Below are 12,570 nucleotides of genomic sequence, written 5' to 3'. Positions count from 1 at the left end.
CTATTTTAGTAATAGAGACACACACACACACATATATATATATATATATATATATATAAGAAGTTATATGTACTAGTAACCCAGAATATGAAGTACATGTATAATAGTAATGACATCTCTAACTCTGCATTTTCTGCCTTGTAGCTTTAGACTTTGGCTGGCAGTTACATGCCCAGTTCTACATACAGAGCCTAAGTGTACACATGTTTATCTGACTGCAAGTAGGCACTTAATTTACAAGCCATATGTCAGATACAAAACTGCAAAAGCTTCAAGTTGCAAGCACAGATACATACAAGTAGATACAACAAGGGCACCATATATGTCCTTTCATAAAACGATGAATACATTCTGGTATTACAGTCAGCTTAACCTAAAGGCATTAAATAAGGGTGATATGGAGCTTTTTAAATACGTACTTGGCTTTAGGTTTGTATGCTCAAGAAAACGTCATTTGTATGCTTCACGATCCTTAGGATTTCTAATGATTGCTTTTTGGCAACGCCTTTCGGGCGGAGGCATCTGTGCAAGTACTACGATAGCTCTGAAAGAATTTCAAAAATTGCACGAATGCATTCCCATGGAAATTGGTTTTGAGGTAACCTTTTTTGGACCAAGCAGGTAATTTACACCGGGTGCCCACGTGCCACCCATCCAGCTGCCTGATGATTGATTACTGGTTATCTGTCTTCTTCCCACACCATGGACAGAGAGCACAGCTGACTTGATCACTTGATCAGGAATCTAACATTCCCTCCCCAAGAACATTTAAGCCGGTGGGGTGGGTTTATTCAACCAGATCACACAGAGAAAACAAATTATCCGTCCTTTGGGGACCCACAAAAGGTCCTAGGAGTAACAACTTCAGATCAGACTTAAAATCCAGTCTCTGGTGGAATATAGAGTGAAGTGGAGTGGAGGATGGCTTTAAGTTTGGTTCAAGCGGGAACTCGACCAAAGTAAAGTAAAGTACATAATGTATGTCATCATGAAATTTATATTACCGGGGAATAACGGCTGATTCCTCCTATTCGTGTATTTTTGGTATGTTGCCCCAAATCTCTCCACCCATCCTGTAAATTTAACTACGTACATGTCTTTATAAGATAGGGCAATCTGTTTTTCTTATAATTGTGATGTAGATTGCTAGCTCCACCACACGAAATAATATATATCATTCAGTCGTCGCCTTCGCAATGATTCTATTTCCTTAGCCTTGTTTTATATCGGTGCTAATAATAATGCCATGCTCCTTTTTTTTCAGAAATATCCGTCAAAAAATGTCCTAAACCGTCTTCTTGTCAGCGAGAAGAACAAAGTACTCTTTTGCTTTGTTCCAAAAACTGGATGTACGACGATGAAATACTTATTTTACAACCTTGATCACAATGCAAGTGAGAGTGTTGACACGCGTGGAAGATACTGGATTCACAGACAAAAGTTCATGTCATTGAGCAGTTATAACATGGAAGATGTCAATCATCGCCTAACAACTTACATCAAATTAATTGTTGTACGTGATCCATTGGAAAGGTATGTATGAGGTTTAGAAGTCTAATGTGGTTAATAATCTAAAAATAGTATACATAAAGACCTGAGCTCTGTAAAATGTGCAAGCAAATGCTATTGAAAGTCTTATCACTCTACCAGGCAAATCATCGCAAGACTTTTTGCTTTCATCAGAAATGCATATATTCAGTGTGAGTCCGAGTGTAGATCAATGTAAAAAAAAACCTCAGTCATTTGTGAATGATTTGTTTTAAAATTTAGTGTATGGATAGCTGTTGTGCTGTTCAAGTTTAAAAATGGCCCACCTGGCCTTTTTCTATGGTATTGCAGCGGAGATTTGTGCACTCGTCGATTGTATGTGTGCAGACTTACTCGAAAATATGTGAATGGACATGAAAAATATTTGGTAGTTAAGAAGTAGGTATAGAAAGAAAGTTCATGTTTAATTTGCGGGTATATAGAAACACAGATCAGGTTCGGTGGTTATCCTGTTATGTTGCTACGTTGCTGAGAGTTATGTATTTTGGGGGATTTTAGTAGTGTAAAACATACATGGAAAAAACGCAGATTCTTGTTATTGACATCTATTGGTTGGGAAGCGAGGGAAAAGACGCATGTCAAGTTCGATAAAGGGCCTCCTATCGGCTTAGGCATTGCAGTGAACCTTAAATTTAATATTTTATAGATGGTTAGTCGGAGCTAAATGAAGGTTTAGTTCGACAATTGGCCTCTCAGCGGCCATGTACCGTACTGCAGGAGGGATTCCATGTTTGTAGATTTTGGAAGTGGGAAAGTTCTTTAAGTGGTAAGGTTTTGGACAGAAATGAAGTGGAATAAATTTGCCAGCCTAGCTGCTTGCTTTTTTAAACTTAAATGCAAATGTCTGAAGCACAAGAGAATGTTTTTAAAATATTTTGGCTAGTTAGGTGTCTTTGATGAACATCAACATAATGAGACTTATATTATACAAATCAGTACATAATTAACATAAGAAATGAGGTAACGTAGTCTATAGTGGTATTTAATCCTTAATATGGTTACCTAAGGTAGAGTTTGTGTTTGTGTGTCTGTCTGTCTAAAATACAATAACTCCAGTAAGCTTACATAGATTGTCTTAATGTTTGGTAGGTAGGGCTTTATAAGACTTAGAAAGCATTACATTTAATGTCCTTTGGTGTCTTCTTGTGGTACTGCAGCGGAACATGTTAGGGACGTGAAGTTTGGCTGGTAGATAGGTCTTTTACACAGTATTCCGGTAAAAAGAGACATGATTGTTGGCCCGAAGCAGCTTGGCAAATATCTTTGAAGGAGGATAACTAAAGAACTGGTTGCAGTTCGTTATTATTTATGGGTGTGTAGGTAGCTTAATCGGTCATAAATGTATGTTTAAGATTTGGCCATTAAGCGAAATAGGTCGATGATTAGTGCATTCATGATACAGTGCTCTCCAACTATTTACATCACTGATATTAGCATAAATCTAGGATTTGCATAGAATTCTGGAATAAGTAGTAGTTGGTTTATTGGTAAAAACACGATACAAATCGGCCTTGCAGTATGCACTGAATTGCGCCGAATTTTACATTCCACATACTAAGTAAAAACATCGTAGGCTAATATAATACATATACAAGTATATACAAGTGATATTCAATAATTGACGACATAGTTTTTCATACTATACATATAGCGTTGTGGTTCGACATCAAGGATATTAAAAACAGCATTGTGTGGAATCGTTAAAGGTGAGACTGCTCTCGAATAAAAACAGTTCATAACAGTTCAGTTTACAGTCCATTGAGGAGTTTAGCCAACATCGGCTTGGCACTCGTGGTGTATCTTTTGGTCCCTCTGGCCAGGGAGTACTGGAGCGAGTTCCTCCGCTGCCGACCGTGTAGATCACCCCGCGTAGGAGGCAGCCCGCAGCAGAAGCGAGGCGACTGTCTAACCTTCTTTTCAAAGTTCAGGCAAATATTGTGTCTGCGGTCAGAAAGAGATTCAAGTTCCAAAGTTTTCAAGGCTTCCGGGTATGATGTGTACTGCCGGCCCAACACAATCCTACAAGCACGTTTCTGCACTCGTTCTAGTCTGACTGTTTGCCGCAGTATACGGTGGTGAGGTCGACTGTTGGGAGACCAGCCTGCACAGTAGGAAGAGGTGCCTGCTTCTTTTTGTAACCATGCTGTCCACCTGTGCGTCCCACCCGAGATCCGACTGGATCTGGAGACCAAGACCAAGTAGTCGTGCCTGTGATACCACTATGGGAACTTGACCACCCAGTGTAAGTACTGGAACAGGAGGCGGAAGCTGCATGAAGGAGATATGTAACACTTTGCATTTTATGGGGTTCAGCAGCATGGCCAAGAAGAGCCAGTGCGACAGAGCGTGCTGGTAACGAACACGCTGTCTCCGGCTTGAGACGACACTACAGACCCAGGGCAGTAGAGAGGACCGCGCTACCATTTGTATGAGTTTAGTTATGGCTGTCGTGTGGCACACTCTGTCGAAGGCCTTGCTAAAATCTGTCAGTACCAGGCTACTGACAGATTGCTTCCTTTCTGAGCTCTTATAGAAAAAGTCCAGGATTTCTATAAGGCAGTGGGTTGTGGAGGTACCTCTGAGATTCCCAAACTGCCTGGTGCCCACCATTGGCAAGACGTCCCGCAAAAACCAAACCATTTGCCATCCACTCCATTTTAAAGTGCATGACATTATTGTATCAGCTATGAATACTATAATGACAATAACCTGATATTGGCGTAAAATATTTCCATCTCAATAGCACACTGACCAAGAAATACGTAAAAGAAATACATGTAATCGTTAAGGTTGAATGGTTGCACGTCAGCAAATCATCATAGAGTCTATCGTTATGTATTCATCACCCCTGCAACCTCTATTGTAATATTTCTATGTCCTCGCTTCCTTCTGGCCAGGTGAGAACTCTCAACCACTCATTGAAAATTGTGTGAAAAGAAGTTCCTTTTGGTGTCATTGATTGGAGCTGTTGTTTTAGCTTTGGCAAGCTTTTGCCCAACAAAGTTTGACAATAGGTTGACAATATTATGGTGGAATGTACATGTTACCTGGCTAAGGACATTTTACGTAAAATGTCCTTGATGTAACTAAAGTTAATAAGTTTGGAAATTAAGCCATGTTCGTTAATACAAAAAAGCAGTATAGCAATGTAATGGCACTACAGATGCGTCTTGTCTCAAATGTGATAGAGTTGTCAGATTTCATTACGACTTTAAAACATTTTTGTTTTAAAATTTTGTCAATTTTTAAGAATGGTAAGTCTACCTAATGTAAGAATACTGTAATTCCTGATTTTTCCACTGTATTTTTATGTTCACTGTTTTCACTGTCACTTCTGTACCTTGAGCGTATCATTACAGTTAACAAAACATTTCTGGACTTTCTTTTTCCTGCACCTGTCAGAACTGTGCTCCAATAGTCTATACCCTCATGCAGAAATGGAATCTTCCAACACCTTCTGCTTTCGGAACATGTAGAACGTGAGTGTTCTATCTAGAACTGTTAGTTGGGAATTTGTTTTTTAAAGCTGCACTTGCTTTTTTTTTATTAAAAGTAAGGTAAATAAAATTAATTTAAAAGGCTAAATCTAAATAGTGGACACTATAGTCTAGGCATTGGTGCCAAGCTACCCGTATGCTGAATTTCATGTCATTCCGATTTTTCCTGAAAATGGGAAAAAAGATTAAGGCCTCTTTCAAAAAAATTATTTAAAAAATCCTGGCTATTTGTCAAAATCTATCTTTACGCCAAATTTAATGTTATTTTCCCCAAAATGGCCGAGTTGAATCCATTTAAAAAATGTCAGGAGAAGAAGAAACATGAGAGAAAGCAATATAGCAATATGCCTTCACCACCTCGTGGTAAAACCATAATTGCTGTAGTGATAAAGTGTACAATGCAGGTGACAATGTTGATCACTATTCAGTGAGTCTATATACATAGATAGAGACAGAGAGAAGGCAGTGAATTGCAGTCGTAAAACTCGAAGATAGACAAGATATCTAACAAAAAGCGTGTATACTTGGATATAAAGGTATGCTCATGTCAATGTAATATGACGTCATAAATTGACGGTGGTTGTGTTTGTTTTTGAATAGTTTGTGCATAGGCAGTGAGGGAAACCAGAAAATGTTCAATTTAGCAAAGGGCACAACCCGCCGTACGTACTTTTTAAGGCCACGTCCACTAACGTTTTTCTTTTCTGAAACCGTGGAGAAGGACTGGCATGATCAGTACGTTAACGCACGTCACTCACACGGTTGCGCAACGTGTAAGAATGTGGTTTACACGCCACGTCTGGCCGTGAGCGATTGCGTGCATCGTTCGTTGCGCAAGCGGTAAGTTGAACGTACTTATAATGTACGATCTCTGAGCGATTGCCACTTTACCGTATGAAGGCCGTACATACACGTACGTACTTTACGTATTGGTACCTGCAGGGCACGCGCGTCGCCCATACTGGCTCATATGGGAGTGAATCCGCAGCCCGAAAGCAGAGAAAGATTTACATGCACTTAAAGTGTCTGCGTGCTCCCAAATCCACTCGGTTCCGTACGGTGGCGGTACTCACCGGTTACGGATTTTAAAAAATGTTCACGTGTTTAAACGTAGACAGCATGCAGCGGGTTTTGACCCTCGCTTTAGTGGGAACCTGAACGGATTTCTAGATACTAACGTTTTAGGTCTGATTTTTATATTTCTAAAAAAAGCAATATAACGAATGTTGATGTCTCTTTAACAAGTACCATAAGTTGGCACCTAGTTTGGATCGGTAGGGATGATTTTTTGTATTTAAGTACCTTGGACAAAGTTGCACGCAGTGGAATTCAAACTTTGACCACATATAGCCTATGTAGGTAGGGAATATTTTGTCTCTTTGTTACTTACAACGTCAGCGCAGCGTAGTTTTGACCCTAGAGGTAAATATTGGAACTGCAGGGGAATCATCATTTTAATGGTAAAAAGTTTTAAACATAAGGGGTTTCCATATTTTGTGTGCGGTTAACTCTGGCAATAATGTTAAAGAATTAGATGCAAGCAATGCTAATGAGGACTACAAAATATACAGGTAAGACTCTAATTGGAATATTCATATGGATCTTTTTACATGAAAATGCCAAAACTTCATAATTGTAACTAATCAGGAAGTTGCACGTAACTGTTAATCCTTCACAAAGGTCTACTTCAAATTTTTGTGAAAGTTGTATAAAATTTCGGAGTAGAAGCAGGCCCTCGTCCTTTGGTAAGGCATTAGAAAACCAAGTCCTCATTTCTACAAAATGAGGAAATGTATAATATGTTTTTCGCTAAGACACCAATAGTTTGGAAAATGATTTATAGATTAACTCTAAAACATCTAATTAGAATACATAGTACTGTTCTGTGTAATGGCAAAAGGCAAAAATGTCTAATCCTTTTCGTGGTTTTTAATTGTTTTTATCATTTAGGTTGGCGTCTGCGTGGCTTGATAAGTTCGTGCATGATAAATATCGACTTTCCTACATCAAGAAACTCCACACATTGATGAAGGCGGGCTATCAAAGTGAAGAGAAAAGTGAAGAGGTATCAGTACTGTTAACAGGCACAAAACAGACAATACCTTTTAAAATATTCAAAAGACATAGGAGTTTAATTGCCAAACAAATTATTTAATCAGATGGAAACAATCTATTGTTATTAACTTATTAACTGAAAATTAATCTATTTTCTACAGGAAGTGACGTTCAGAACTTTCCTTCATTGCATTCAACAGCAAAAATGGGACAACCCTCATTGGACATCAGTCTTTAGACTCTGCCAACCCTGTCAGGTACAGTATATTTATCTATCGATCGATCGATAGATGTGTAAGGAGAGAGAGAGAAAGAGAGAGAGAGAGAGAGCTTGGACAGAGATGAACGCGACAACGGACAACACGTAGGAACAGTGCAATAACAAGAATTTATATGTTATATGATATGTTATATGATATAATGTGTGTCAAATATATTTTCTTTTTAAGAAGCAATATGCATTACTTTATTGGATAACTAAATGTTCTAATCTTTTTTATTAGGTTGGCTATGACTTTGTAGCTCACACAAATAGCATTGCTGCTGATATTTCACTACTTTTAAAAAAAATCGGAATCACGTCTGAGGAATATGCACTTCCGCAACAACGGACTACACGGGGGAACAGTGCGATAGCAAGGATGTATCGACAAGTTCCTGTGAAGGAACTACTACATTTGAGGGACATTTACCGACAGGACTTTGATATGTTTGGATACTCTTTTGAGCAGGACCTTTATAAGATAAAAATGGTTCGTTTAAAAAATGATTTTAAAAATCGAACTGCTGTCTGATAACGAGGAATTTATTACTAAAGGGTTAATGCACTGCCCCGAGTTGTATATGGTGTCATAACTGCATGAGCAGCTGCCATAACCACCGAATAAACCACCGTGTGAGCGAAGCGAACGAGGTGGTTTATGAGGTGGTTATGGCAGCTGCCCATGCAGTTATGACACCATATACAACGAGGAAAAGGCAGTGCATTAAAATTATTATCATATAGCCTATCCAAACTGTCAATCAACACAATTCCTGTTTGAAATACAACAGCTTTAATATATATACATACATAAAAATACATTCGAATATATTATACGCTTTAAAACAAATATGGATAATTTAATTTAATGCAAATTGTAGTTTAAATGAAGCTAAACAAAAAAGTTTATTGGACAGAAAAATGCTACAAAGGTTTACAGAAAGAGTCGCATGCCCCTATACCCTATAACATAATGGTATCAGCCATAACACGACATGTGCTGTTATTCCGCCATAACACCACATGTGCTGTTATCGGAAAATAACAGCACGGGTATCCGGGCCTCTGATTGGTCCACGCCGTCCGGCTATATGATAATAGTAAATAGCCACCGTTATTACCAATGGGTGATGTTTTACGAAAATGTTTCTATCAGGAATATTGCAACATTGGTTAAATATTTACATGTGTATAACATCATGTTACCAATACAAGAGTGATTTAAGCATGCAGATTTAAAATAGCACAAAGCTTGTCGCCAAATTTTGCTATGCCTTTGAAACGTACCCGTTGTTCACAGTCGAGTCGCAGCTTTCATGGCCACCACTAAAAAAGCTAAAAATGGTAGCCGCAATTGCGCAATCACAATTAACATGTTAATCCTATGTAGACTCGGCTTTCTGGGGGGATCCGTGGAATTTGGGGGAGGCTTACCCCCCCCCCTCAAAACTCGTGTAGGGTATATCGTATGACCACCAGACTTTATGGTGTACTGCTAAGGAATAATCGTATAAAAATATCTCATTCGGCCCTATTAGATCTCGTAAACGGTACATCGTGTGACCACCAAAATTTATGGTGTACTAGTAATAATTAACCATTTCAACAATTTTGATATCATTATAACGTAACATGACGTCATTTATGTATTGCCTAAACCCATCTAGATAGGTTATTCTTTTAAAGTTTCATGGTATACAGCACAAGTTTAACAAAAAGTGTCTAGGATGGAATATTAAGCTCTAATAAAACTTATGTTTTTCTAAGCAACAAAAGTGACGTCATTTATTGAAGCTTGTATTTTAACCTTTAGCATTGTATTGTCACAAGTATTAATTGTAATGTGAGAAGTTGTTTTTACACAATGTATGGGACACGTAATTCAGCCTTCGGGCTGTTAAGTGTGTCAAATGAAACCCCAATTATTATTATACCAATACTTGACAAGCTATTCGCGATATTTGATACACCACGGATCCCCAAGACCGACAATGGGCCACCATGAAACAGCGATCAGATGAGGAACTTCGCAAATCACCTAAACTATAAAGTCATTCCATATTGACCACAAGCAAACGGAGAGGCCGAACGGTTAATGCGCACACTGGGAAGACGCTAAATGCAGCAGCAATAGCGGAAAAAGCGTGGAAACAGGAAGTCCATGCAATGCGATAGCAAGGAGGTCAGGGGTCGCCATGGCGGGAGCATCGCCTAACCCAGGCTGCGTCAACCAGCTCTGTATTTTGTAGTCTATACGGGTGTAAAATCATAGATATAGTCAAATATGTGTATGTAAGTCTATAAGAACAGGTACTTGTACGACATAGAAAATTTCAACAAAGTTTCAAGAGTAAATTTGTCAAATTACGCTGGTTGACCCGGCAGTGGGGAGGGCATGCCCCCAGACATGGAGGTGTAGTATTTCTCTTTTGTTTCTCTTATTGATTTATTTATTTTGCCTTTGTTAATTACTTCGTTAAGAAGAGCCGAGCGCCTTATGATGTCTTTTTGTTTAGAATTTTGTTACATTTTGTTTATTTTGCTACGACTGCCAATTTTGAATGCACGAATGAGAATGGACTTACTCAGTCCTCGATCGTCGTAGTATCTGGGATCTTGTTTCCACTCACTGTGCTTGTATACTCTGCTTATGTAAACATATCATCGAGTGCTCGTGTATATTTGCTACTGTAGTTAGACCAACATCGTTGAAATAGAAATTTTTGTAGAGTGTATAACCGGGATTTCTCAGTATAGCGCGGACAACAGCCAAATTTACATATATATGCCCTAGTGCGTGCCTAGCGCGCAGTAGGAATTTTTGTTTGTTATTGCGTTCCAGACACGTTAATTATGACAAAACGGATCTTATTCAATTACTTTGAACGCAAGAGCTCTATCTGAGTAAAAGTAGTTGCCGTACTTGCCCTGGCACTACACTTTTGCAGATCACCAAACATAAAGAACTCTCTAAGGCTAAACATGCTACAGTAGCAAATCACACAATGCCGCAGGCGGTGATGGGATATGACTATGCATTGTACAAACTGACAACTACTCGTAGTAAGCTTGTGACCAACATGTATATACCAGTAAGGAAATGTAGTAAGTTCCAATTTTACACTTATGTATTACTTCTAATGGCCGGAGACATCTTAGCCAATCCGGGCCTGACAATTCCACGTAAACAACAGAGAAAAGGTCTAATGTTGTCACACCAAAATATACGTAGTCTACCAGCAAAGCATGCGCACCTCGAGATCCTTGCTGCTGAAAGTAAAGTAGATATTATAGGGTTAACTGAAACTCACCTGAGTGATGATTTTCCAGACGACACTATCAAAATACCTGGATACGTACTTGTAAGGAGGGATAGGGGATCAAGACATGGTGGTGGCCTTTTATATCAAAGACTCAATTGCTTTCAAAGAAAGGCATGATCTATCGGTAGACGGGCTCGAGGCCTTGTGGATTGAGCTAACCCTCCAAAGTCTAAGCACTTACTTCTGTGCTGCGCATACAGACCTCCAAATGACACAGACTTCTTCAGTCTCTTCAAGGAAAGCATGGATAAAGCTTCCGACACTAACCTTGAAACGACAATATTGGGGGATCTGAACTGTAATTTACTGATTGACAAGGGTCCGGCCGAAGATCTTAACTTCTTGTGTGACCTCTACGATCTAACTAATTTAATAAAGGAGCCAACAAGAGTAACGGAACAAAGCTCATCACTCATTGACGTGATCTTAACATCAAACTCTTGTAAATACTCCAACAGCGGTGTGTATAAAGGAGGGCTGAGCGACCATCACCTAATATATACACATCGTGGTCTAAAGCAACCAAAACCTTCCCCTAAGTGGATTTCTGCGAGGATCTTTAAAAGATTCGTTGAAGAAGAATTCATAGCGGATTTAGAGAGAGTCCCATGGTCAACAATCAGCGCCCTTGGTTCAGTACAGGACATGTGGCTTGCCTGGAAATCTCTTTTTGAAGCTGTGTGCAACAAACATGCCTCAGTCAAGAAGTTCCGTGTGAAAGGAACTGACAGACCTCCCTGGCTCTCTGAGGAAATTCGGGAGATGATGTCCTTGCGTGATCAGGCGAGATGCACGGCAGAACGAACACAGAACGAGAAAGACTGGGACACATATAGACATCTGCGTAACCACACCAAAAGACTGATCTCCTAGAGTAAGCAAAACCATTACACCGAAGAAATAAACCAAAGCCAAACCAAGGACATGTGGAAATCCCTTCACTCTCTGTTGGGCAAGTCCAAGTCAAGTGATATTCAAAGTATGAAGGACGAGACGGGTGAGGCAAGCTCCTCCCTAGAAATAGCCAAAAAACTAAATAACTATTTTGGGACGGTGGCCGAAAAGCTAGCACACTCCATCAGCAAAACCATGCCATCGTTAGTCCCTTGGAGTATGTAAAAAGATCTCTCGCCCGCTTTTCTTTCACACCCATAACAGTTGACTTCGTCAAACAGGAGCTCAGAATGCTAAATACAAGCAAAGCCACCGGTCTTGATCAACTTAACAACAGGCTCATAAAGGCTGCGGCTGATGTCATCGCTCCTTCTCTCACAGACATTCTGAACGAGTCACTGGCTAAGCAGGAGTTTCCAGAGGATTGGAAGCAGGCGAGGGTAACGCCCATCCACAAGGCCGGCGACAGAGCCCTTCCAAACAATTACCGACCAGTTAGCATCTTACCAACTGTTTCAAAAATCCTTGAGAGAGCTGTACATACTCAGCTCTACGATTATCTTACCGAAAATAACATTCTCTCTGATAGGCAATCTGGTTTCCGACCAAAACACTCTACGCAGTCCGCTGCACATTTATTGGTTGAGAAATGGTTCGCCGCCATGAACGCTGGAGACTTAACAGGGGCTGTCTTTATTGATCTATCTAAGGCGTTCGATACTCTTGATCATGCTATCCTTCTTCAAAAAATGTTCAAATACGGTATTCAGGGTGGAGCCCTTGACTGGTTCACTTCTTACCTCACTGGAAGACAGCATTGCACCGCTGTAAATGGTGTCACTTCTGACTTTCACACGGTTAAGTATGGTGTGCCCCAAGGGTCAATTTTAGGACCACTACTTTTCATTATTTATGTAAATGATATGCCAAATTGTATTCAAAGTTGTAGCATTTTAATGTATGCCGATGATACGGTCATTTATGTCAGCAG

General features: G+C 39.6%; 1 long non-coding RNA gene across 1 annotated transcript; it reads left to right on the top strand.

Annotated features, from left to right (window-relative positions):
* The first annotated feature begins 6,973 nt into the window (after nucleotides 1–6,973).
* LOC109474382 lies at nucleotides 6,974–7,896 on the top strand. The gene is made up of 3 exons (XR_002140482.1): nucleotides 6,974–7,110; nucleotides 7,262–7,357; nucleotides 7,604–7,896. It is a non-coding gene; the product is annotated as an uncharacterized LOC109474382 (long non-coding RNA).
* Nucleotides 7,897–12,570: the final 4,674 nt, after the last annotated feature.

The sequence above is a fragment of the Branchiostoma belcheri genome, unplaced genomic scaffold, assembly GCF_001625305.1.
Source record: "Branchiostoma belcheri isolate BF01 breed outbred unplaced genomic scaffold, Haploidv18h27 scaffold305, whole genome shotgun sequence".
Classification (NCBI taxonomy): domain Eukaryota; kingdom Metazoa; phylum Chordata; class Leptocardii; order Amphioxiformes; family Branchiostomatidae; genus Branchiostoma; species Branchiostoma belcheri.
Note: the sequence above shows the minus strand (reverse complement) of the source record. Positions and strands in the feature narration are given on the sequence as shown.